Here is a 23,693-nt window from a genome sequence, read left to right as displayed (position 1 = left end):
ACGATCAATGTAAGATTAAATGAAAATGGTTTACTTGAGAAGAAGAAAAAATTGTACACTTGAGAAGTAGAAAATAATGAAGAAGATAAAGACAAATATAATTATATTGATGATAATGGTGTTGGTGATATCACATATTGAGCCCCCCTTACACAAGCCCAACTAGAGGCTTTTATAGGTCTTTCCATGCTCGTGACATGCACATAACCATGGGCTAAAACCATGGTTTTGTGCACACGGTTTTGCTTATGTCATGCACAAACCATGGATTTAAAACCATGGTTTTGTGCACATGGGTTTCTATGGTTGTTTCGTCTATAATTTGTATATGAAAAGGAAATACATAAAATCTACACTATATGATAGTTGTCCTAGTGGTAAGGCAATTATCTTGTATGTTAGAGGTGCAAGGTTCAATCCTTGCTTGCACCCCTCTATATGAACTCAAGTGCCACTAGGCCTTAGGAGGCTTATTTGCTAAGTGTATGTGCAATGTTGCACATCCTTGGTTTATTCATCTCACTCGGTTTCACACCGTAGCCGAAAATCGTCACGACAGCGGCCAGCGACCAGCGGCGGCAACCAGTGACTGGCAGGTGACGGAACCGGCTAGGGATGCGGACCAAACGGGTGCAAATCGGACGGATCGGTTGATCGCAGTGCATGGTGTCTTAAAGATATTTGGTGTAATTACAAGACCAAAAGCCTAATAGTATTTTGTGCTTTAAAAAGGGATATCTGTAACCAGTGACCGGCTCGGGATGCGACGATCGGCCGGTGATGGAACCGGCTAGGGATGCGAACCAAACGGGTGCAAATCGGACGGATCGGTTGATCGTAGTGCATGGTGTCTTAAAGATATTTGGTGTAATTACAAGACCAAAAGCCTAATAGTATTTTGTGCTTTAATAAGGGATGTATGTAACCAGTGATCGGTCGGTGACAGAACCGGCTAGGGATGCGGACCAAACAAGTGCAAATCGGACGGATCGGTTGATCGCAGTGCATGGTGTCTTAAAGATATTTGGTGTAATTACAAGACCAAAAGCCTAATAGTATTTTTTGCTTTAAAAAGGGATGTATGTAACCAGTGACCGGTCGGTGACGGAACCGGCTAGGGATGCGGACCAAACAAGTGCAAATCAGACGGATCGGTTGATCGCAGTGCATGGTGTCTTAAAGATATTTGGTGTAATTACAAGACCAAAAGCCTAATAGTATTTTGTGCTTTAAAAAGGGATGTATACAAGACTTGAACATTGCAGCTCCAAGTTGAGAGTCTATAGGCTTACCATTAAGCCAAATCATTTCTTTGAGTATATATTTTTTATCATATAGTTTTACATGTAATTCTCATACATGAGAACTTAGATGATGACATGACAAGCATGCATTTCATGCATTCCATGCATGTCTTGCACCCTCACATGCACCATATGCATGGGGGCATCTATAAAAGAGTGGAGGAATCAAGCAAGTGGGGACTAATGTAAAAAATTGGAATGTAAATTTTGGGGAAAATAATAAGAAAACTCGTTATCCTATTGATATATCTTGTCTCTCAAATCTAAAATCAAGCGTTCAATCTTTATCTTAATCTCTCTCTCTTTCAATCTATCTTAAATACTTTCTCACTAAAGCTAGTGCAAACTTCGAATCCTTCCGGTCCAGGACCCTAGTGGTTCCGCCTCACAATCTGCACCTAGTGATGGATCTTCACAACAGCGTCTTAGGGCGTGCGGGGCCCTTAGCTCCAACGATGAGATTAGCGGCACCGTGGAGGCGTTCTCATTCGACGACACCCTTGGAGAGATCAGGAAGGTTGTCGAAGAAGGCATGGGTGAAGACTAGGTGATTCCGGTCAGCTCCGTGGAAATGTACGAAGTCATTGCGGACTTTGGGGAGAAGGTCGGGTCGGATCGAACGGCACGCGTGGACACGAGGTACAAGACTATGGACCAGAAGGTGAGTCCAGTCGTGGCACCCTTGCCGGAGGCCAACGAGGAGCGGACGAAGGGGGTCGCGTCAGACCCAAGTTTGCGAAATCCGGCTGACATAGGGCACCAGTTCACCGACGAGACGCTACGGGAGCTCAAGATTAACGGGGGTGGCTTTCTACTGCTGGTGGAGGAGGACCGTTTCGGAGGATGCTTGGGAGGCACGGGAAGGCCTTCGCATTCTCACCGGAGGAGATCGGGTGCATGAACCCGACGATCGTGGAGCCGATGGTTATCTAAACAGTATTGCATGTGTCGTGGAACCTCAAGCCAATTCCAATACCCAGAGCTCACATCCCAAAGCTAATGGAGCTATTGAAGCAGAAGGTGGAGATGGGTATCCTGGAGCCCTCGAGTGCCCCGTATTCAAATCGGTGGTTTACGGTGCCAAAGAAGAACGGCACATTGCGCTTCATTCAAAACCTATAGTCGGTCAATAAAGTGACCATCGAAATGTGGGAATCGGGCCGACCATTGATTAGTTCGCGGAAGCCTTCGCTTGAAGGTCGATCTATTCGGTTGGCGATCTGTACTCAGGATACGACCAATTCCAACTAGCCCTAGAGAGTAGGGATATTAGGACAATGCGGACTCCCCTCGGCTTAGTGCGGATGTGTACCATGCCGCAAGGGGGGACCAACTCGGTGGCGCACATGGTGAACGCAATGAACAAGGTGTTGAGGGACTGCATCCTGGACATCACCAAGCCATTCTTTGACGATATTCTGATCAAGGGATGTCTGGTGGAAGATAAGGATGAATCGGTCGGGCCGGACGGATGCCGAAGGTTCGTGGCGAACCACATCGACGACTGCGAGAAGGTGCTATGGAGGCTTGAGAGTTCGCGACTCACCTTCTCCGGAGAGAAGTCGGCTTTCGGGCAATCCAAAATCTTGGGGGTTTGACACTTGTGCGGGCCTTACGGCCGGAAACCATCTTCGGCAAAGCTGGAGACCATCTCCGTGATGACGGAAGAATGCAAGTCGGTTGTAGAGGTCCGGAGGTTCCTAGGTGCGTGCGTGTTCTACCACATCTGGATTCCACATTACGCACACGTCACGGAATCGCTCTATGGGTTGCTGCAAAAGGGGCATAAGCTCGAATGGAACGAGGAGCACGCAGAGTTGGTCCGGAGGTTAAATGAGGCGCTAGCCGCAACACCGGCCCTCCAGAAAGTGGTTTATGGAAAGGGGGTCCCAGTTTATGTGACTATGGACCTGAGCCCCACCGAGATCGGATGGGTGGTCAATCAGGAGGATGAGAACAGTGCGAGGTTCCCCATCCAGTTCGGGGCGAAGGTATTGAGTGGCCGGCAGCGAGGATACACCCAAGTTAAACGCGAACTCTGGGGTATCGTTTCGGCAGTCAAGGCTAACAAAGACTATCTAATCGGGATGGAGGTAATAATCGAAACAGATTGCCTACGTATCCTAGGTATGGTTTCCAGATGCACGACTCCGAACCTAGCTATGCTCAGGTGGATCGCGTACATCAAGTCCGTGAATCCGGAGATACGGCACGTCTCCGGGAAAAACAACGCCATGGTCGATATGCTTTCGAGAGCGTGGTTCGACGACGAGGACGGCATGGTTTCCGAAGACGAAGAAGTCGGCATAGACTTCTTCGAGTCGGCTCGAATAGCGGCAAAGGAGGGGAGCACTCCGGCAATCAGTGAGTTCAACGAGAACGAGTATGACAGGGAGTAGCTCCGGATCGGCAGGTTCTTAAAAACGTTGTCACGAAAATACGACAAAGACACGTGAACTTGAGGCAGGACCCCTGGGCCTTCGACCAGAGGATATTAGATTCGTGCATTATGTATTAAGAATTAATGAAAATCAGAAATTTTGATATTTTTCATTACCGAAGGAAAAGAAAAATTACAACCAATCCCAAGATTGGGATTACAGAAGTTTAGGCTTTGTGAGATATGGCTTCAATAAGAAAATTAGGGTTTTCGGCTTCGATAAGAAAGTTTTGGGTTTTTGGCTTCGATAAAAAAATTTGGTTTTTCGGTTTCGATAAGAAAAAATTTAGGGTTTTTGGCTTCGATAAGAAAATTAGGGTTTTTTGCTTCTTTGAGAGATGGATTCAATAAGAGAATTAGGATTCTCCTCTTCCTTCGAGAGATGGATTCGATAAGATAATTAGGGTTTTTTTTTTGGCTTCCTTGAGAGATGGATTCAATAAGATAATTAGGATTCTCCTCTTCCCTCGAGAGATGGATTCGATAAGATAATTAGGATTCTCCTCTTCCCTTGAGAGATGGATTCCATAAGACAATTAGGGTTTTTTCCCCAAAAGATGGCTTCGATCCCCCTAAGGACCATTAGGATCTATGGATTATCGAGAGATAGCTTTTCTCCTCTCTTCTCGTACTTGCATGAACGAACTCCAGTTTCCATCTTGAGTTCAAATGCATGCATCCACATGACCTTTACTTTACATAAAGTTTGACTTTAATTGCATGCGTTAACATAACCTTTACTTTACTTTACTTTAGTTCGGTCGCATGATCCTATTATCCGTAAAGTTCAGCCCATGCATGATCTCTCTGTCTCGATCGTCGCCCGATTCAATCCGTCCGGTTGCATCCGGCCCATCCGATCCGTCCGGTCCGGTTCTGGTTCTGGTTCCGGTTCCGTCCGGCCCGATCGTCTTTAGATTCTCTCTTCTAACTCGTATCCCGACCGATGAGGCATAATGCATAGCGTCCACATGCCTTGCGTCTTCCTCTTCCAAAGTTCACTCGTAGTGGCTTCCGGGTCTCGCTCGAATGAATCATGTTGTCGTCCAAATAAACGACATTCTTGCGAATCGCGTCTTGCAAGTCAGTGCACTCCCTTAGCGAGTGCTCGAAGCTATCGCACCACAAACATCTATACGCTTCTTTTCCCTTGGGCCCGCGTCGACCTAATTTGGCCAGCGATACCGCTTCAAACTTATTGGAACCGGAACTGGACGGCAATGGAACCAGAATTGGAACCGAACCGGACGGATTGGATAGGGCAACAGTCGAGACGGATGCAACCGGACAGATTGGATCGGGCGACGGTCGAGACGAACGGATCATGCATGGGCCTAACTTTACGGATGATAGGATGTTAGGAAACAGATCCCTCCGGATGGGATAGGAGCACCCGGCAATGGAAGACCCAATGAGAACCGGATGTGGAGTACCCGGCAACGGAAGACCCGGTGAGAACCAGATGACGAGTGCCCGACAAGAGTCGGATGGTGAAGACCCGGTGAGAACCGGATGACGAGTGCCCGGCAAGAGCCGGATGATGAAGACCCGGTGAGAACCGGATGACGAGTGCCCGGCAAGAGCCGGATTGTGAAGGCCCGGTGAGAAGTGCTCACCGGATGAAGGGACATATTCGTAAATATGTTTCTGAGAGTCCATTGGGGCTATATTTGTAAATAGCCGAAAAGTCATATTAGTATAAATATGACTTAGGGCAAACTTAGCGGGTAGTAGTGGTCATTCTTGTTGGTGCAAGATTTGAGTGCAACCGTGTACAGAGAGAGAGAGAGAGAGAGAGTGAGAGACGAAGAGGACGTTGTCTTTGTTGTAACCGCCGCATGTAGCGAAGACAATGAACAAGAGGTCGTTGCCTCTGTGTTCATCTATTGTATATTGTAACATAGTGATAGTTTGCAATCTGTGGACTGCCGTGGTTTTTCCCGTGTTTGGGTTTTCCACGTAAACATCCTGTGTACTCTTCTCTTTATTGTGTCGTGCGTACATTACCCGTTTTTTCTATGTTTGATCCTAGACTCGGTTGTGGCCAAGCGTTGCTTTCGGAAGCATGTAGTCCTTTCATAGGATCATGCGACCGATCTAAAGTAAAGTAAAGTAAAGGTTATGTGAACACATGCAACTAAAGTCAAACTTTATGTAAAGTAAAGGTCATGTGGATGCATGCAATTGAACTCAAGATGGAAATTGGAGTTCCCTCATGCAAGTGCGAGAAGGGAGGAGAAAAGTTATCTCTCAATCATCCATAGATCCTAATGGTCCTTAGGCAATCGACGTCATCTTTTGGGGGAATAAACCCTAATTTTCTTATCGAAGCCATAAACCCTAATTTCCTTACGGAAGCCATATCTCTCAAAAACCCTAATTTTTCTTATCTAAGCTATCTCTCGATAATTCCTAAATTATTAGTTTTTTATCTAAGCCATATTTCAAAAACCTTAACCTATCAACCTCCATAAGCTAAAACTTTGGCAATCCCAAGCTTGGGATAGATTGTAATTTTTCTTTTCCTTTCTTAATGAAATTTGTCAAACTTTCTGATTTCTGTTAATTCTGTTGAGAATCAAGCTGAACTTGGTCTAGTGTGTGAACTCACCTTGAGAGTGAATAGACACTCCAACGGTCAAGAGTCACCATTATGTCACCACTTTGTATTCTAGCATTTAGTATGAGTCATAGAATCATATTCTATGACACATAACTTATGAGCTTTCACATTCCCCATGCTCCATGAGGCTTGTAGTTAATGAAGAGAGAGGGTGACTACATAAAGCACCCTCCTCCCACCTTGTATAATGTTAAGTCTTTCTCCTTTGTCAATATACTTTTACCTTGTGTATTTCTTGTCTCTCTCTCTCTCTCTCTCTCATACACTCACATAACTCATATCTCTTCCGCTTCACAAGAATCCATCTCTTGATTCTTTACATGGTATCAGAGCGATTTGGTAGCACGATCTAGCCCATTCGCCTCATCGTGATCGTGTGTTGTGCTCCACGCCGACGACCAAGAACCGGCTCATAGCTATTGTAGCTTCGCTACATAGCTCGCATTCGAAGAGAGAAGAAGAAGAAGAAGAATCGACATAATGAATACTCAAATGGGGAGCGCTCTCCCTACCGAGAAATTGGATCGAAACAACTTCGCATCTTGGGAGTACAAGATGCACCAATACCTTGTCGGACAAGGCTATTGGAGCTACATCAAAGGAACGCATGAAGACCGACCCGCCGAAGCGGCTCCTGTCATGATGACATACATTTTGGCCTTACAAGGATTCGAGCTCAAGACGTCTTGGTCTATATGTTAGACCTTTAACCATTGTACTAACATATATGATGTATAGTTATAATAAATGTATTATTAGTTCTTACAAGACATTTAGAGTATTCTAGAACATTCTAGGATATTCCATGATTATATTAAATATCATAAATATCTAAAATATTCTAGAACATTCCAGAATACTCCATAAGGACCTATAAATAGGTGTCTATTCATTCATCACAACTCATTCGGTTCAACACCAGTTTGTAGCCCCTTAGCCTACTCTTTGTAATCCTTGCTCTCTTATAATATAAACTCTCTTTCCATTTCTAGTGTTCTTTGTCTCTCTCTCTCTCCCTCTACCTTCTACTGTCATCTTATTTTTCTCTCCTATTCTCAAGTCACGACAGTTTGAACCGAATCTATCTCTTTTCTTCTTCTCCAACTTCTTCTTCTTATCTTAACCTTATTCAACCAAATCTAGCAATTTTCTATCGCAACTATGGAGTCCGTCAACAAGCAAGAATATATGCGTGTTCTCTCCGAGCTCGAAATGCAAACAACCAAATTCGTGGCACTAGAGCATGAAAATCAAAGATTGTTGGGAGACCTACAACAAGTAAGTGCTGAAAAAGTACAACAATATGAAGAATTATCTCAACGGGTGCATCAATTGGAGACTACTCTATTGCAACGACAAGCGGCGGAAGTTCAAACCTCGCCAAAGGAACCCAAGATTAGTCTACCGGCCAAGTTTGATGCTACAAGGTCTCAGTTTCGTGGATTTTTAAATCAAGTACGGCTTGTGATTAAATTGCATCCTAGCCGTTACCCAACTGATGTTGCTCGTGTGGGTCTAGTTGGTACCTTGTTAACGGGTACCGCATTAGCGTGGTTTGCACCACTCCTAGAGAAGCACTCACCATTATTAGAAGATTTTGAAGGGTTTATTAATGAGTTCCAAGCCAACTTTGGAGACACTGATAGTATGAGGACTGCAATAAACAAAATTCGGCGATTACGACAAGGAGATCGTCCTGCTTCCGCTTATGCTGCAGATTTTCGCCTTCTAGCATGTAATATTCCATGGGACGAGGCAGCATTAATGGACCAATTTCGTCAAGGTCTACGCAATGATGTGAAGGATTTACTTCTTACCTTCCATGATGATCCAAAATCTCTTACTAAAGCAGTAAGTCGGGCCGTGCGATGTGACAATCGCTTATTTGAGCGGCGTTTTGAGCGCCAACAAATGTTACGTTTTCGACCAACAGAAACATATGCTTCGGTGGTTGCAACTCCACCCCAAGTATCAAAGTCAAGTGTGGTGGAAGGCCCTACTCCAATGGAAATCGAGACAACATGACATCGAGGACCATTATCGGATGCTGAAAAGCAACGACGGCGAGTGAATCGTCTATGCCTCTATTGTGGTGGTCCAGGGCATATTGCTATGAATTGTCCACATAAACCACAACGACAAGTTAACCAAGTAAGTGCTCATGACAATCCCATCTCAATTTCTGCCCCGCCTTCTCGTAACCCAAGTAGGCCTGGTAGTCCCTGTCATAAAATTACATTTGATGTCTTGAGCCAATTAGATGATGTGTTAAACGAGTAAGTCTGGCCAAAATTGGAGCCATTTGGTTGGACAACCCTAGGCATGTAACGTCCATCCCTAGTTGTGGTTCCATTTCATCCGGTCAAGTTAGTCGAGTTTTCTCTGCACAAGTTGAGCTTAACACATCTAGGTGCCATCGAGTCCCAGCTTCTGCCCTCTTAGACTCTGGAGCCAACTCTTGTTTCATGGATCGTGAGTTTGCTGTAATGCATAATATTCAGTTGCATAAGCTCCCAAGCCCAGTGTCAGTCGGAGTCATTGATGGACGCCCCATAGCATCAGGTGATATAGTTGAAGAGTCTGAACCAATTCATGTAGTCCTAGGCAATTTGGCTAGTGTCATCTCATTCAACATCATTAGTAGTCCAGAGCACTCCCTAGTTCTTGGTCTTCCATGGTTTGAGCTACATAACCCAACTATTGATTGGAGAAAAAGAACCATCGAAGAAGTCACAATACATTCTGAGCCTCTTAAAACTCCAACAAAGGATATGACATTCCAAAAGATTTCGACAATCTCTATACATCAATTACGTGAGGAAGGACGAAAGGAAGACATGTTGGTGTTCGCAGTTTTAGCAACTCCCACATCGAGCTCACAAGAATCGGGGGTCCAACTACTAAAGAAATATATAGAATTCTCCGATGTTTTTGATAAGGTGAAGGCCAATAGACTACCAGAGCATCGACCATATGATTGCCCGATTGATTTGCAGCCCGGAAAAGAGCCTCCATGGGGGCCAATTTATAATCTTTCACCCACAGAGTTAGAGGTTCTTCGGGAATATATTGATGAGAACTTGGCGAATGGGTTTATCCAGCATTCAAGATCACCTGCCGGCGCACCCATATTTTTCGTTAAGAAGAAAGATGGTTTGCTTCGTCTGGTCGTGGATTATCGAGGATTGAATAAAGTAACTATTCGAAACCGATATGCTCTACCATTGATTTCGGGCCTTCTGGTACGCCTCAATGGAGCTAAGTATTTCACAAAGTTAGATCTTCGAGGTGCTTACAATCTTGTTCGAATTCGTCCTAGGGATGAATGGAAGACTGCTTTTCGTACTCGCTATGGCCATTTTGAGTATACAGTGATGCCATTTGGTCTCACGAATGCACCAACAGTTTTCCACATATGGCGAATGACATTTTTCGAGATTTCCTTGATATTTTCGTCATAATTTACCTAGATAATATCTTGATCTACTCAAAAACTCAAGAGGATTATGATATACACATTCGACAAGCTTTGCAACGGTTGCGTGAATATGGTCTCTATGCAAAATTGGAGAAGTGTAGCTTTGACCAGCGTCAAGTGGAATTTTTGGGGTACATAGTCTCTTCACATGGCATCTCTATGGATCCAGCAAAGGTTCAAACAGTGTTGGATTGGCAAACACCACAGTCTGTGCGAGATGTACAATGTTTTTTAGGGTTCACAAACTTTTATCGCAAGTTCATCAAAGACTATTCAAAGATCGTATTGCCCCTCACTCAACTGACACAGAAGAATCAACCATTTGTGTGGAGTATAAATGCAAACTCTGCATTTGAAGGATTAAAGCAAGCATTTACATTCGCACCAATTTTGATGCATGTTGATCCATTTGTTGAGATTTGACGCTATCAAATCTTTCGCCTCCCGGCCACAACCGGGCCAACACGGATCAATGCAGCAGAAAATAGGAAATACAGAGAAAGACACGAGAGACGAATACACAGGGTATAACGTGGAAAACCCTAAACGGGAAAAACCACGGGAGTGCACAACTCCAACTATCACTATGAACAGGGATGTACAATGGTGAAGCTTCAAGGCAACGACCTTGAGCTCACTGTCTTCGCCACAGGCGGCGGCAATACACAGAGGCGTCGACCTCTTCCTCTCTCTCTCTCTCTCTCTCTCTCTCTCTCTCTCTCGGCTGCTCACACTTCGCTCTCTCGGCTGAAAACATAAAATGAGCAACAACCAAAACTGTTTGCCCTAAGTCATATTTATACATATATGACTTTCGGGCTATTTACAAATATAGCCTCAAGGGCCCTTGGCAAACATATTCACAGATATGTCCCCGTATCCGGATCTCTCTCCGGGTACATACGTCATCCGGCTCCGTAACCGGGGTCTTCAGCATCCGGCTCCGTAACCGGGGTCTTCATCATCCGGCTCCGTAACCGGGGTCTTCATCATCCGGATCCGTAGCCGGGTACTCTTCATCCGGCTTCATGCCGGGTACTCTTCATCATACGGTTCGGTAACAGCCTCCGGGCTTGCCGTCATTCATCTCCGGACATCCCATCCGGAGGGACCGAAATCCCAACAAACTCCCCCTTCACTTCGGCATGGGATGTCTCTCCAATCCGATCCTCTTCCGGCATGCTTCCAGCTTGTCGGGTGTGAGCACTTTGGTCAGCATATCTGAGCCGTTCTCGTCCGTGTGGATCTTCGCCAGCACGAACTCCTTGTCTTCTATCCTTTCCCGGATCCAGTGGTATCTACGCTGGATGTGCTTCGTCCGGGAGTGATAGGCCGCGTTCTTCGCAAGGTGGATTGCACTCTGACTGTCGCAGTAGAGTCGGTACTCCTCCTGTTGGATACCGAGCTCTCTAATGAAGTCCTTCATCCATATTATTTCCTTGCCGGCTTCAACAGCCGCCATGTACTCCGCCTCCGTGGTTGACAACGCAACCGTCTTCTGCAGCCTCGACTGCCATGAAACAGCTCCCCCTGCATACGTCATCACATACCCTGATGTGGACCGGCTGGTATCTGCATCAGCCGACATATCCGAATCGGTGAAGCCGTCGAGTTCGGGCTTGCCGGAGCCGAATCGGAGGCACATGTTTGCCGTGCCCTTCAGGTATCGGAGTATCCATTTGGCCGCGTTCCAATGCTCTTTGCCGGGATTGCTCATGTACCGGCTCACCACTCCGACTGCATATCCTATGTCCGGTCTCGTACACACCATGGCATACATCAAGCTCCCGACGGCTGAGGCATACGGCACTTTCATCATATCCTCCTTTTCAGCCTTTGTCTTGGGACTTTGCTTGCTGGACAGCTTGCAGTTTGCCGGTAGGGTTGATCCGACCGGTCTTGCTTCCGACATGTTGAACCGTTGAAGCACCTTTGTCACGTACTTCTCTTGTGACAGCCACAACTGCTTCTTGCTCCGGTCCCGGATGATGTGCATCCCTAGTATTTGTCTCGCCGGACCCAAGTCCTTCATTGAGAAGGTTCGGTGAAGAGCCTTCTTCAGCATCCGTATCTTGACCTGGTCTCGTCCGACGATCAACATGTCGTCCACGTACAGGAGGAGTATTAGAAAGTCTCCTCCTTCGAACTTCTTCACAAACACGCAGTGGTCAGACTGCGTTTTGAGGTACCCTTCGTCGGTCATGAAGGAGTCGAACTTCCGGTACCATTGCCGGGGAGCCTGCTTCAGTCCGTAAAGGCTCTTCTTCAACCGGCATACCAGGTGCTCCTTCCCTTTCTTCTCGAATCCTTCCGGTTGCTGCATGTAGATCTCTTCTTCGAGGTCACCGTGAAGGAATGCCGTCTTCACGTCCATCTGTTCTACCTCAAGGTCCATGCTTGCCGCTATGCTCAGCACCGTCCGGATGGAGGTCATCTTCACTACCGGGGCAAATATCTCGTCGAAGTCGACGCCCTTCTTCTGCTGAAACCCCTTCACCACGATCCGGGCTTTGTATCTCGGGGGGTTTCCGGCATCTCCCGGTTTCAGCTTGAACACCCACTTGTTTCGAAGTGCCCGCTTTCCTTTCGGCAACTCCACAAGTTCATATGTGTGGTTCTCATGCAGGGAATCCATCTCGTCCTGCATGGCACTCAACCACCTGCGGCTCTGGGTGTCGTGCTTTGCTTCTTCAAAGCTCTCCGGCTCCCCTTCGTCGGTTAGCAGCACGTGCTCTGGTTCCGGAAATCTCCGGGGGGCCCTTCTCTCTCTTAGAGGATATCTCCGTTCCAGAGCTTCGGTAACCGGTTCTTCCGATTCTTCTTCATCCGAATCCATTTCGGGATCGGGGCCGGTTCCGGTATCATTTTCATCTTCTTCGGCCGGTTCTGTTTCTTCACCGTCTTCGGCCGGATCCTCGAGTGCTAACCGGTCCCTTGCCGGTCGGGACTGCTCCTCGTAGAGTTGATCCTCACCGGTCGACTTTGAGCTCTTCATCTTCTTCTCCGACTCCCAGTCGGCGAGTGTCTCGTCCTCCATGAAGATGATGTCTCGACTCCTGAATATCTTCTTGTCGACCGGGTCCCATACTCGGTAGCCGAACTCGTCGTCGCCGTAACCGAGGAATATGCATGGCCGGGTCTTTGGATCTAACTTTCCTCTCCGGTCCTTTGCCACATGCACGTATGCGAGACACCCGAACACCTTCAGATGCCGGTAGGACACTTCCTTACCGGTCCACACTCTCTGCGGCGTGTCTCCGTCCAAAGGTACTGAGGGTGATCTGTTTATCACATATGTCGCCGTCGACATTGCCTCAGCCCAAAATCCCTTGGGTAATTTCGCATGCGCCAGCATACTCCGGACCCTCTCCATTATGGTCCGGTTCATCCTCTCGGCCAGCCCGTTCAGTTCCGGCGTCTTCGGCACGGTAAACTCGAGCCGGATTCCCTTCGAGCGGCAGTACTCCTGGAACTGCCCCCGGTATTCCCCTCCGTTATCCGCTCGTATCGCTTTCAGCTTCTTGCCGGATTCCCTTTCCACTCTCGCGTGGAGATCTTTGAAGACGGACAATACTTGGTCCTTTGTCTTCAACGGGGCCGTCCACAGCTTCCGGCTGTGATCATCAATGAATGTTACGAAGTACTGGGCTCCGCCATGTGACTTCGTTTCTACCTGACACACATCGGTGTGCACCAACTCCAATGGTGCGCTACGTCTCGTCGGTGGCCTTGAGTGGAAGGAGGTCCGGTTTTGCTTACCGGCCAGACAGTCGGTGCACTTCTCCAGGTGCACATGCTTCACTGGAATAAGGTTGTCTTCTGCAAGCCTCTTCATCCCCTTCTCACTCATGTGGCACAGTCTTTTGTGCCACAGCTCACCGGCAGTGTCGGCTGCCACATTCAGCTCTTCCAGACATAACCGGGCATTCATCAGGTACAGTGTGTTGACCTTCCGGGCCCGAGCCACTATCAGGCTCCCCTTGCTGAACTTCATGACACCGTTCCGGATGCTACCCGTGTAGCCTTCATCATCTAGCCTCCCGGCCGAGATCAGGTTCAATCGGACCTCCGGAACGTGTCGCACATCCTTCAGCAGCATCTTGCATCCGGTTGATGTCATCAGCCACACGTCTCCTATGCCGGCAATCCGGCATGTGCCTTCATTTCCCATCCGGACACAGCCGTGCTCACCGGCTGTGTAGGATGAGAAGTATTTCTTCTCCGGGGTCAGGTGGAACGACGCTCCGGAATCGACCACCCAGGTCATCTCTACACCGGCAAGGTTCAGCTCCCTCTCTTCGGTAATAAGCATTATCTCTTCTTCACTTGCCGCGAGTGCCGTCGTTCCTTTCCGATCCTGCCCTCGCCGATCCGGACCTCTCCGGTCCGTGGCTCCCCGGTATGCACCGTTTCTCTCCGGTGACTTCTTCGAATCGGTGTCGTCGGCTCCGTTGTCCTTTCGGTAATGCCGACAATTCTTCCGGAAGTGCCCCGGCTTCCCACAGTGGAAGCATGTGGGCCTTCCTCTTGACTGCGACCGGGTCCCCGACTTCTCCCGTCTTTGCGGACTCCGGTTCCATTGTCTTCCCCGATCCGATTCGGTAAGCAGCGCCTTCGAGTCGGAGGCCGGTTCTTTATCTCTCCGACGCGCTTCTTCGTTCAAAATACTCGTCTTTACCGTTTGTAAGGACAAGTTGTCTTCCGTGCAGGAGGTGCTGAGAGTCACCACCAAGTTCTCCCAGCTGTCCGGCAATGTACACATCAGGATGATGGCTTGCATTGCATCCTCCAACGGGAACTTGATCGCCGCAAGCTGGTTCACGAATCCCATGAACGTGCTTACGTGTTCCACCATACTCTCGCCGTCCCGGTACTTGAGGTTCACAATCTTTCTCATCAGGGAGGTCCGGTTCAACGCATTCTTCCTCTCGTAGAGGCCCGACAGCTTCCTCCACATCTCATATGCGTTGGTGTCGTTCGCCACGTGTTGTAGAACGCTCACGTCGACGTATTGCCGAATGGTTGCAACGGCTTTCCGGTTCAGAAGCCTCCACTCCGTCTCAAGTACCCCCTTGGGTATTTCCGACCTGTCGATCGGTTCATACAGGTCCCGAACAATGAGCAGATCCTCCATCTTTATCTTCCAGTCGGCGTAGTTCTGCGCGTTCAGCACCATCATGCCCGGAGGCCCACTACCGCCGCCTTCCATTTTCTGTGTTACCGTCGCTCTGATACCAGATTGTTGAGATTTGACGCTATCAAATCTTTCGCCTCCCGGCCACAACCGGGCCAACACGGATCAATGCAGCAGAAAATAGGAAATACAGAGAAAGACACGAGAGACGAATACACAGGGTATAACGTGGAAAACCCTAAACGGGAAAAACCACGGGAGTGCACAACTCCAACTATCACTATGAACAGGGATGTACAATGGTGAAGCTTCAAGGCAACGACCTTGAGCTCACTGTCTTCGCCACAGGCGGCGGCAATACACAGAGGCGTCGACCTCTTCCTCTCTCTCTCTCTCTCTCTCTCTCTCTCTCTCTCTCGGCTGCTCACACTTCGCTCTCTCGGCTGAAAACATAAAATGAGCAACAACCAAAACTGTTTGCCCTAAGTCATATTTATACATATATGACTTTCGGGCTATTTACAAATATAGCCTCAAGGGCCCTTGGCAAACATATTCACAGATATGTCCCCGTATCCGGATCTCTCTCCGGGTACATACGTCATCCGGCTCCGTAACCGGGGTCTTCAGCATCCGGCTCCGTAACCGGGGTCTTCATCATCCGGCTCCGTAACCGGGGTCTTCATCATCCGGATCCGTAGCCGGGTACTCTTCATCCGGCTTCATGCCGGGTACTCTTCATCATACGGTTCGGTAACAGCCTCCGGGCTTGCCGTCATTCATCTCCGGACATCCCATCCGGAGGGACCGAAATCCCAACACCATTGAAGTGCTTTATACTGGAAGCTGATGCATCTGACTTCGCACTAGGAAGCGTATTATCCCAGATTAGCAATGATGGCCAACTGCACCCTATGGCTTTTCATTCACGGAAATTCGAAGCTGCAGAAATCAACTATGAGATTCACGACAAAGAGCTTCTTGCCATTGTGGATTCTTTTCAACAATGGCGTCATTTTTTGGAGGGTTCGTCTCAACAAATCATTGTCTATAATGATCACAAAAATCTAACGTACTTCCAAAGTGCTCGAGTCTTGAGTCATCGACAAGCTCGTTGGGCGCAGTTTTTAACTCGTTTTGATTTCGTAATTCTATATCGCCCTGGGACGCAACAAGGCAAAGTAGATGCTTTATCTCGGCATTCATATATGGAACTTCAACCAAGAGAGGCCGCATTTGAAAGTCAGAAGCAAATCCTCTTGGGTCCTGACCGTCTACGACTAATGGCTTTTCATGCTATAGACACACCCGAGGATTCAAGTCTTCTAGACTCCATTCGGGAGCATATTGAGACTGATGAATTCGCCCAAGATATTCTGAGCCATATTATCCCAGATCGTGCTTCTTGTTCACAATCTCAAAATCCTCATCAAGACTACAACCAGTTCAATTGGCATGATGGTTTACTTTTTCGACAAAATCTCTTATATGTGCCTGATGGTCCTTCTCGACTCCAAGTCTTGCAACAATGTCATGATACACCAATGGCTGGACATTTTGGCATCCACAAGACTTTGGCGTTAATTTCTCGAAGGTATTGGTGGCCACGACTTCGCCATTTTGTTACGGATTATGTTCGTAGTTGTGATACATGTTGCCGATCCAAAAAACCTTGACATCATCCATATGGCTTATTACAGCCAATGCCTATTCCTGAGAGTCCATGGAAATCTATTTCATTGGACTTCATTACGGATCTACCACCTTCCAAGGGTTTTGATTCTATTCTCACGGTAGTAGATCGTTTTACCAAGATGGCACATTTTCTTCCCTGCACAAAGGCCATTACGAGCCAAGAGACAGCCGAGTTACTCATGCGAGAGGTGTTTCGACATCATGGTCTTCCTGATGATATTATCAGTGATCGGGGTCCCTAGTTCATCTCAAAATTTTGGCGGCACATGTTCAAACTCTTACATACTTCTTGCAAACTCTTTTCCGGCTACGATCCAGAAACTAACGGACAGAGTGAGCGCACCAACCAAACAGTAGAACAATATCTTCGTTGTTTTGTCAACTATCAACAAGATGATTGGGTTGATCTATTACATTTGGCGGAATTTGCTTACAACAACTCAGAACATTCTTCTACTGGATATTCCCCATTTTTTGCAAACATTGGGTACCATCCTCGTTGGACTATGCTTGAACATCCCGAACTCCCAACAAACCCGGCTACTGAAGATCGGCTCACCCGACTCCAAGAAGTTCAAGATATCCTTTTGCACCATTTATGTGATGCTCAAAACACTCAAAAGAAGGTTTCTGACCGTCATCGACGTGATTCATCGACTACGTTTCAAGTGGGGGATCGAGTATGGCTTTTACAAGGTCGCATTAAAACAACCCGACCTTGCTGCAAATTGGATTATCAACGTTTTGGCCCATATGTGATATCTAGTAAGATCAATGATGTGGCATTTCGCCTTGATCTTCCCCCTCATATGCATCTTCACCCGGTCTTCCATGTTTCACTTTTGGAGTCGTACACAACCAGCTCTATTCCAGGCCGTCTTACATCTCCCCCACCTCCAATCGAAATTTCGGATGGCTCCGAATATGAAGTTGCTGCCATTCTCGACTCCAAGATCGTTCGCAACAAATTGTATTATTTGGTTGACTGGTTAGGTTATACACCTAATGATCGAACATGGGAACCTCTTGAGAATCTTGCTAATGCCTCCGAAATGGTTGCTGCATTTCACAACAAATATCCTCATAAGCCAAGTCTGAAATCTTGTCTTCCGACTCATGGAGCTTGTCGTCGAAAAGGGGGGATAATGTCATGACGACATACATTTTGGCCTTACAGGGATTCGAGCTCAAGACGTCTTGGTCTATATGTATTATTAGTTATTACAAGACATTTAGAGTATTCTAGAACATTCAAGAGTATTCTAGAACATTCTAGGATATTCCATGTTTATATTAAATATCATAAATATCTAAAATATTCTAGAACATTCCAGAATACTCCATAAGGACCTATAAATAGGTGTCTATTCATTCATCACAACTCATTCGGTTCAACACCAGTTTGTAGCCCCTTAGCCTACTCTTTGTAATCCTTGCTCTCTTATAATATAAACTCTCTTTCCATTTCTAGTGTTCTTTCTCTCTCTCTCTCCCTCTACCTTCTACTGTCATCTTATTTTTCTCTCTCCTATTCTCAAGTCACGACAGCTCCCGGATACGCGACATGGGAGCAAGCCGCAAGCCACGTGATGTATTGTTTGGCGACATGTGTTCACGACCACATGCTCGATTACATTCGAGAAGCCAAGACGCCGAAGGAAGCGTGGGAAAATCTACGAAAGATTTTCGCCGCCAACACGACCGCGAGGAAGCTTCAACTCCGCCAAGAGTTGAACAACATTCAACAAAGGGATATGTCCATCACAACATACACCTTGAAGATCAAGGAGCTTTGCGACTCGCGTGGCTCAATAAGCGTAAGTATAGATGATGATGACATGGTGCAAATATGCCTCGGCGGCCTCGCACCACGGTTCGGCGCGATGTGAACCGCCGTTCTAGCACGGGAGAAATCTCCCTCCTTCTTCGAGCTCCAATCAATGCTATTGGTCGAAGAAAACCACGTGCGTACAAGGAGCAATGAGTCGGAAGGCCACATGCTCTACACGCACTCCAATGGAGGAAGAGGACATGGACGAGCAAGAGGCCGATTCGGCCAAGGACAAGGCGGACGAGGTCCGACCTACGACAACAACTCCCAATTTTGGCCACAAAACGGAGGACAACGAGGAACCTTCGCAAGAAGGGGGAGCTTCCACTCCGGCCCAAGCTGTCAAAACGCAACCGAATGCGGATATTGTGGAAAGCTCGGCCACCACGAAGAAGAGTGCCGAAAGAAGATGCGTGAATCGGCCTCCACAAGCCAACAACTCACGAATTACGCGCACAATTCCGACTACGAAGAGTATAGCGGAATGTACGGGCACAACCCCGACTACGAGGATCGTGGCGGAATGTACGCATACAACTCCGACCGTGGTGGAATGTTCATGATGAAACATAGAGCAAACTCTATGTCGGCCTCTACCTCAACTAGTGCCCTCAATCCGGAGGACGTATGGTTTGTTGACTCTGGGGCCTCAAACCATATGACATCCCACAAAGAATGGTTTCTCGAACTTTGAGAGCCGGAGCAACCCGGTTATGTCGAAACCGGAGATGACACTACGCACCCGATTCAGCACATCGGCAATGTTCCGTTCGGCGAAAGAGGTAAGCAAACATACATTAAAAATGTCTTGCATGTTCCCACCATCACAAAGAATTTGGTCTCGGTCGGCCAAATGGTTGAGCAAGGGATGCAAGTACGATTCGACCAAGAAGGGTGCTTCATTGAAAAAGAAGGCCGAATCATCGCACGCGGAAGAAGAGAGGGCCGGATGTTCATTCTCGATTCGCACGAGATGAAATCCGCCATGTTCGCGAAAAGCACGAAAGCTGACTCCGACATAGAGCTATGGCATAAGCGAATCGGCCACATCAATCTCAACAAACTCAAAGCAATGAAATCGAAAGGAGTCATTATCGGACTCCCGACATTCAAAGAGAAGGAGATTGAAGGTGTATGCGAAGCGAGCCAATTCGGCAAGCAACACCGACACCCATTCCCGAAGGAGCGGATTTGAGCAAAGGCGTACTCGACGTAATTCATTCCGATGTATGGGGTTCAGCCCAAATGGTGACATTCGGCGGATGCCGATATTACGTGCTCTTCATCGACGACTTTTCTAGGCACACTTGGATCTATCTGATGCGGCAAAAGAGCAAAGTGTTCGGACACTTCCAAAAGTTCAAGAATGAAGTCGAGAAAGCCACGGGCCGACATGTACGATGCCTTCGATCGGATGGCAGCAAGGAGTACTTCTTGGACGATTTCACGGCGTATCTCCGAAAGGAAGGAATTCGGCGAGAATTCACTTGCCAACACACTCTGTAACAAAACAGAGTAGCTAAGCGCAAAAATCGGCACATCCTCGAAGTAGCACGGGCCATGATGAACGAGAAGCATATGCCCAAGTCATATTGGGCCGAAGCTACAAATACGGCAGTCTACCTAATGAACCAGTGCACAACGTCCGGCGTGCACGAGGTCACTCCGCACGAAAAATACTTCGGAAGGAAGCCGGACTTATCGCATATCCGGATATTCGGCGCGATAGCATACGTGCACATCCCCGACGAGAAGCGTCAAAAGCTTGATCCAAAGTCGGAGAAATGTATCCTCGTAGGATACTCACTTGAACAAAAGGGGTACAAGTGCTACAACCCCTCAACTCAAAAATCTCGAGTAAGTCGAGACGTCGTTTTTGACGAGTCCGCATCCTGGTACGCACCAGAGACAACTTCGCCTCCGCTCGACCCGGAATTTGCCGAACAAGAGATCGAGGATGAAGATCGCCCTACGTGCATGATCGAAGAAAGTCCGATCACGACCCGACTGAGCGGACCACAAGAGCCTTTGAGCCATCAAAGCACATCACGGCCTAGCCCGAAGATGGACAAAGGCAAGGCGAAAATGGCGGAATATGAAGGCGATCGCCTCGACGATGATGAATCGACTCACTCACTCGATAGTGAGTTCGGCGGCTTCGATGTACCAATCGGAACTAAGAAAGCCCTCATCTCTGCAAATGAAAAGCTCCGCCGATCCACTCGTGAAAAGAACCTCGTAAGCCGATTCGGCTACAACGAGTATATGGCGTACCATTACGCCTTTATTATGAAGGTAGCGACAGTACGAGAGCCGGAAACCTTTTCGGAAGCCGCGAAGGACCCGCGATAGATCGAAGCAATGAACGAAGAGATGCAGGCACTACGGAAGAACGAGACATGGGATCTCGTTCCCACCTCACCACACAAAAAGGTGATCGGATGCAGATGGATCTACAAGGTGAAGTATAACGTTGATGGCTCCGTAAACCGCTACAAAGCTCAACTCGTAGCGAAAGGATACGCTCAGACGCATGGCGTCGACTACGAAGAGACCTTTGCCCCGGTGGCAAAGATGACAAGGGTGCGGACCGTAATTGCGCTTGCCGCGGCGAAAGGGTGGCACCTCCATCAAATGGATGTCAAGAACGCCTTTCTACAAGGCGAATTAGAAGAGGAGGTGTACATCATACAACCACCCGTCTTCAACTCGAGCACCCATCCGAAAGTTGTTTGCCGACTCAAGAAGCCTCTCTACGGCCTCAAGCAAGCACTGCGTGCTTGGCATTCGAAGATAACGCAATATCTTCATCAAATCGGCTTCCGTATGTCAAAATCGAACAACTCCCTCTACATACGAAGCGATTCTGCAAGTCCGATCGTCATCATTTTATATGTGGATGACCTAGTCATTGGAGGTGAGCATCTAGTCGAAATCAATAAAGTCAAATCCCTCCTTTCTGACAAGTTCGAGATGACGGACATGAAGGAGCTCCACTACTTCCTCGGCATCGAGGTAATTCGGACTCCAGCCGGAATCATGATCTCTCAACAGCACTACATCCTCTACTTGTTATACAAGTTCGGGATGGCTGAGTGCAAATCCGCGGCAACCCCGCTCAATTGCAATCTCAAACTAGATGCGAACTCCGGCACCAAAGCGTGTGAGCCGACTCAGTATCGGCAACTCATCGGGAGTATAATCTACTTCACTATCACTCGACCCGATCTCAGTTATCCGGTTGGTCTCCTTAGCCAATTCATGCAAACACCGCGTGATACTCACTTGGATTGCGCTAAGCAAGTTCTACGATACGTGAGCGGCACAATGGATTGCGGCATCCTCTACAAGACCGTGATGCCAATACGACTCGAGGGGTACACAGACGCCAATTGGGCCGCCTACAAAGCCGATAGAAGATCAACCTCCGGATTTGTTTTCTCCCTCGGCAGCGGAGCAATATCCTGGAGTAGCAAGAAGCATCCCACCGTTGCTCTTTCGAGTACGGAGGCGGAATAAAGGGGCGCGGCCGTAGCTGCGTGTGAAGCCGTATGGCTCAAGAGGATTTTGAAGGATCTGGGCGTACCCATCAAGGATCCGACTTCCCTTTACTGCGACAACATGAGCAGTATCTATCTAGCTCGGAACCCGGTGTTCCACGCGCGGACAAAGCACATCGAAGTGCACTATCACTTCATCCGAGAGCGCGTTCTGGCTGGCGATGTCGACCTACAACACATTAGCACCAATCTTCAAACGTCCGACATCTTCATTAAAGCCTTAGGAGCCGACAAGCTATGGCAATTCATGACTGATCTCGGATTGACGATCCCTGACTTGCCAAGCTTGAGGGGGAGTACTAAAGACACTACGCAATAACGCGTGGATTCCGCAACCACGCAACAAAGCAGCGAAGAGCCGATCTACCGCGCAAAGCCACGAAGAAAGACGCAAGCTGAAGCACAGACTTCGCAACTACGCACGCAAGCCAAAGCACAGACTTCACACAACGCAAGCTAGAGCACGGATTCCTCAACTCCGCATAAAGCGAGCCGACGCGAGTCGAAGCGGATTTCGGATACCGTATGAAACCAACCCGACTTGAGCTTTAGGGGGCGTGTTGAGAATCAAGCTCAACTTGGTCTAGTGTGTGAACTCACCTTGAGAGTGAATAGACACTCCAACGGTCAAGAGTCACCATTATGTCACCACTTTGTATTCTAGCATTTAGTATGAGTCATAGAATCATATTCTATGACACATAACTTATGATCTTTCACATTCCCCATGCTCCATGAGGCTTGTAGTTAATGAAGAGAGAGGGTGACTACATAAAGCACCCTCCTCCCACCTTGTATAATGTTAATTCTTTCTCCTTTGTCAATATACTTTTACCTTGCGTATTTCTTGTCTCTCACTCTCTCTCTCTCTCTCTCTCTCTCTCTCTCATACACACACATAACTCATATCTCTTCCGCTTCACAAGAATCCATCTCTTGATTCTTTACAAATTCCTAAAAGTATAAATGCACGAATCTGATATCCTCTGGTTGGAGGCCCCGGGGTCCTACCTGAAGTTCACATATCCTCGTCGTATTTTCGTGACACCGCCATCTCCCGGTTTCAACTTGTATACCCATTTATTCCGAAGTGCCTTCATTACTCTCAGCAACTCCGTCAACTCATATGTATGGTTCTCATGCAGGGAATCCATCTCATCCTGCATGGCACTCAACCACTTGCGGTTTTGGGTGTCTTTCTTTGCTTCTTCGAAACTTTCCAGCTCCCCTTCATTGGGCAGCAACACATGCCCTGCATCCGGAAATCTTCGGGGGCTCTTCTCTCTCTGAGAAGATATCTTCTTCCTTGGTTCTCAGCTATCAGTTCCTCCGTTTGTTCTCCATCCGAATCTGATTCGGGGTCTTGTCCGATTCTGGTGTCCTGATCTTCTTCTTCGATCAGTTCGGCCTCTTGTCCAACTCTAGCCATTTCTTCGATGTTATCTGGCTTCCGACCGGATGAGTCCCGTCAGTTGATCCGGAGTCTGCTATCTTCTTCTTCGATTCCCAGTTGGCAATACTCTTGTCTTCCATGAAGACTATGTCTGGACTCCGAAACACCTTCTTCTCGACCAAATCCCCCACTCGGTATCCAAACTCATCATCATTGTATCCAAGGAATATGCATG

The sequence above is a fragment of the Azolla caroliniana genome, unplaced genomic scaffold (genome assembly GCF_043228905.1).
Source record: "Azolla caroliniana isolate FFs.n. ecotype wild unplaced genomic scaffold, voAzoCaro1.0.p SCAF_10, whole genome shotgun sequence".
NCBI classification, from domain to species: Eukaryota; Viridiplantae; Streptophyta; class Polypodiopsida; order Salviniales; family Salviniaceae; genus Azolla; species Azolla caroliniana.
This window is presented reverse-complemented; position numbering follows the sequence as displayed.